The following is a 4,567-nucleotide window of genomic DNA, read 5'->3' on the forward strand; positions in this document are numbered from 1 at the left end:
AAAAAGCTAAAGTGAACTAGAAATTTTTATTGCAAAGAATGTTTGAGAATTTGTCCTCATGAGAGCATAAAGGTCAGAGGTCCAAGATTCAAATTCTATCTGAAGAGAAGTCTGAGTCTTGTCTTATTTGGTCTGAATAGTAAAAATTCTAATTAACAAAATCCTAACTTTGATCTTTTCTCTGAAATGAGAGAAATTATTTTTTCTCTCAAATGCTAACAAGGAAAAACAACCCAGAAGGAATATGTGATGCATGCACTAGGCAAGTAAGCCTATATTCTGAGAGAAAATTAGAGAGACTTCATGGTTTTTGACTCAAGCAATCCTATAAATGCAAGTAACCTTTCTACCTCTTTGCTGACCTCAGTTAGGTAAAAGCTACTGAGAGTAACGAAGAGGGGGGAAATCTCCTCTTAGTCTGACTCTTATGGCAGTTCATTTCCTAATATTTGAAGACATCCCTCATAACACCACGACTTTTTCTTTTCCTCGGCAGTAAATCACTATGCATCCCTTTCCATCTGTGAGGGCAGAGAACAACTATCCACTTGTTTATTAACAAGTACCATGTTTGCTCTCATCCTTCTCCAGTGATATCCTTGATTTTTCTTTAAATAGGAGAACAAAGATATTTACTGCTCTTGTCTCCAGGCCAAGCAATTGTTTTAAGACCTGCCAGGTCATCTGAGCTGCCGGTACAGACAGGAAGCTGGACCGTTCCGTTCTGATCTTTACTTCAGGGCTTCTTCTTCATCCCCCCATCCCCCTTTTTTTTTTTATTATGTTTCAGTCTTTCTTATCTGCCATCTTACTGAACTAAAAAGACTGTTAATGAAACTGGGAGTCTTGTATGCAGCCAGCCTCATACTAACGTTTCCCAGGAAGACTACCAAGAAGTTTCGATTTTGCCCCGGATTAGAAAGGGCCCAAATGCATTACCTTTCAGTCGAGCCTGGACAGGCAGGGTCAGTCGCAACTTCTTGAATGCTCCTGCTAAGATCGTTGTGTCCTCTGTTCTCTCAAAGTAGGCTGTCAAGAATAACAACATGAATTTAAAAAATCTGATCCTGTCAGCGGTGTACTGCACATCTGTATTCCAGATGAGTTCCTCTTACAGTTCTGATGAGTGTCACGGTGTTATTTCATATACTGATCTGGCAGAGCAATTTGAACGCAGGTAAATTTCTGATCTGTATTAATCTGTACTGTAGCTCTTGGTACAGCATCAGCTGACAACAGTCTCCCTCATGTTTTATATCAATTACTTAAATAATTTTTTGTTATCAGTACAGAGAATTTCACAGAAGAGACATATTTGATAAGTCTATGAACAGACAAATGCAGACATTGTGTAAGGTAAAATTTATATGGATTTACTAAAATGAGACTCCTAGAATTATAACATTTAAAATATTATAACCAAATTAACTTTAATATTTCCAGTTCTTATAACCTTGTATGTTAAACATATCTAGCTATCTTTGATCTTTAGACCTCTGCCTCTGGATAATACATGGGAGTTGATTTGTAAAGCCCATACTATTTTCCTTTTTCCAATATTATCTTAATAGAATCAAGGAAATCAAAAGACGAATTATGTTTTTATATCAGTTGAAGAGCTTATATAACATACCTCTGTTCTTGCATACCTGGGATTCAGTGTTCTAACAGTGGACTTTACTCCTCTACTCACCTGCAAATGACAGTTATTGGCACAGTACTGAACCCAGTTCTGCTCTCTCAACAGTTTAATCTAACAGCTTTTTCTGTGAAATCACTGTTGCTTTACATCATTATAAATTAGGTCAGAAACGAACACAGTGACTGCTCATTCTAACTAGCGAAACGTAGAAAGAGCAGCTTCAATGACAGATCTATAATAAAGCTTCTCAGCTTCAATTAAATTTAGACTACTCAGAGCTGTAAGGAGTACACAGTGGAAAATTCTGGCAGGGTGACTGGCAAGCTGTAGCAGATCTAAAAAACCTAAATTCTTTTAAATGTCTTTCATGTGAACTTTCATCAAATGCTATATAAAAAATACAATGAGGATTTAAACAACGAAGGTCATTAAAGCAAACACTTCCTGTTAAGTCATAGTGACTTGCAGAAAATGTCTTATCCGCGCAACATGACCGAGAGTCTCCTGTGTTGTAATCGTAACTCACCGCATGAGAAAACAAGCAGCGTGATGTGTGCGTTTACTGAAGTACCAAAGAGGAGATCAAACATGTTTTTATAAGTTGCAAAAGAGGACAATGATTTCTAGGAGGGACCGGAGTTTTTAAGAATATGCCTTTGGTTAAAGGAGTGTCTTTTGGGAAGTGTTGAATATAAAATATATCTTCAAATGAAAATCATAAATTAAGTGTTATTAGTATTTCTGACAGCTTGCATGGGAAAAATAAAGCTTTTATCCTGTTTCCTAGGTTCACAGTCTCAGTGCAGTTTCAAGACTGGTTCGTCCATCTTGCATGCCCGCATTGTTATTAATACACGCTTCCTTTTGTTTATGTCCTTCACAATTTCTTAAAAAGTGCCTAAGCTTCCTTCACAATTTTGTGGTAAAAACATTTGTTTGTTCTTTGGGCGTTCCCATTTTTGTCTACTTCTATGAGTAAACCTCATCACATAATGCCATTTCTCTCCAAAGAGCGTAATTAAACCCTTTGTTCCTTACCCGGAGACCAGGTCAACAGCAATCACGCACCGAATTTTCTGCTGGCTTCCTGCCACCTTTAGCAGCAACTCCAAAAGTCTCATCCTAACCTTTGCATCTCTGCCTTGTCCGTGTGTCAGGTATCTCTTATTACGGTTCCCCATTTGGTCTCCCTCAGGATTCCTCCCACTGCGTCAATCCACCCCGTTATGCCTGTCCGTCTGCCTCCTAGGTCTCCGTCTACCTTCAGGAGGTACACATGCTCTTTCTGTAAAACCACAAGTGACTACTCTCCACAGTACGGCTCATTACTTAACACTCAATATACCTTTATCTGTCTGTACAGGGGGCTCCGTAGGGCACAGGCTTTTCTCCTGTTCCTTGTACGGAGCTTGTCATTAAAATGCTGCTGCTATCAGCCACACTGCAATGACATCAGCAACACTGCTTTGCTGTAACTACCAGGGAAACGTGCCAGCAGGGGTTGCGGCCTGGTTTAAACTCTTCACGGCAAAGAAAAAAGCAATGATGAAATGATTAGTTAAGTCGCTGTTTACAGAACCCAAAGGGGGATCTAGAGATCCAGTTCAAACATCAATTGTCTATAGAAGTGACATGTCATATAATGGATGCTTGAGTTTGGCAGACAACCTGAAAGAGAAAAACATGCCTGGTATAAGCTGCAAAGTCTTACTTGATACAGAAGCAAAAGCCTTGGCCTGAATTTAGGAACAGTTTCTTCTTTTGAGAGATGACACTCTTTGACTCCTTGAAAATGTTTTTGAATATTATACCTGAAAGGCGGTTATATATAATATCATATTCTACTTAGAAAAGCAAATGCAAAAATAAATGCTAAGGAGAATTTAATTTCCTACGCTATTATACCTGCAAGTATGTGTAACAGCATATACAGATCCCTTCAAAATATTCCTAACTATGAGAAACCTTTGAAACTATTCTGAATTTGAAAAAACTATGCTGCTCTATAAGTAATATGGCAGAGTAACTCAGAAAAGTACAATATCTGTTTGTTATAGAATTATTTAAATAAAAGGTTATAAAATCATAGTATGCCTAAAGAGTCTTTCTGAGTCTTCAAATCATAACAGACCAGGATCTGGATTAACACTGTATGAACAGATTTTTTTTCCATTAGAATTCAGGGGATTTGTTATTAAACTTAAGACTAATATAGAATATATCAGCAAATTAATGTATTTATATAGATATATCTCAAAAATTAAGCAAGTTGTGCTGTCCAAAACCATAACACTGATAAATAAAAGATAGATTCTTTTCTACTCGCTCATTCCCTTAAGTAATACATTACAGCTCTGCTTTTACAGTACAGATCTTTTAGGGCAAGAGTTGCATCTAGTCATTCAATGCTGTAAGGCCAACATTTTATGGTGGTTAAGAACAAGCTATGCAACTTGAAGTATAGCATAAACCAGCAGTTGCAAATGTTTATCTTTCTTTCCTCTTCTACCACTGGCTACGTTAGGATGCTGTGCAAAGAATACAGAACCCTCTTGATCCAGGCACATCTTTGTGTACTTTTCACATAGTTCTTTCTCCTTCAAGAACAAGAGCTGTCAAGAGGAAATGTACATAGAAGACCAGCTTTTCTATTTTTGAAGAGTATTTGGATGGTGGAGCAATCAACCTATTCGCATTTCTTGGAAAGTTCAACTGCTGCCAATCTGAAAAATCTGTGAAGAAGGCAAAGAAAGCAGGCGAAGGCTGTGGGAGGTAGTGAAGGTCTGTCCCAGACACACAAGATCATGCAGACCAGCTCCCCTAAATATTAGTCTTTGCCTATATTTTGTATTTACCCCAGTTTGGAACATGTGGCTAGAATCATTGTGAAAGTCAGATACAGATAAGGCCTTTGTATTAACAGTG

This window comes from Rhea pennata, chromosome 12 (assembly GCF_028389875.1).
Source record: "Rhea pennata isolate bPtePen1 chromosome 12, bPtePen1.pri, whole genome shotgun sequence".
Taxonomy (NCBI): Eukaryota; Metazoa; Chordata; class Aves; order Rheiformes; family Rheidae; genus Rhea; species Rhea pennata.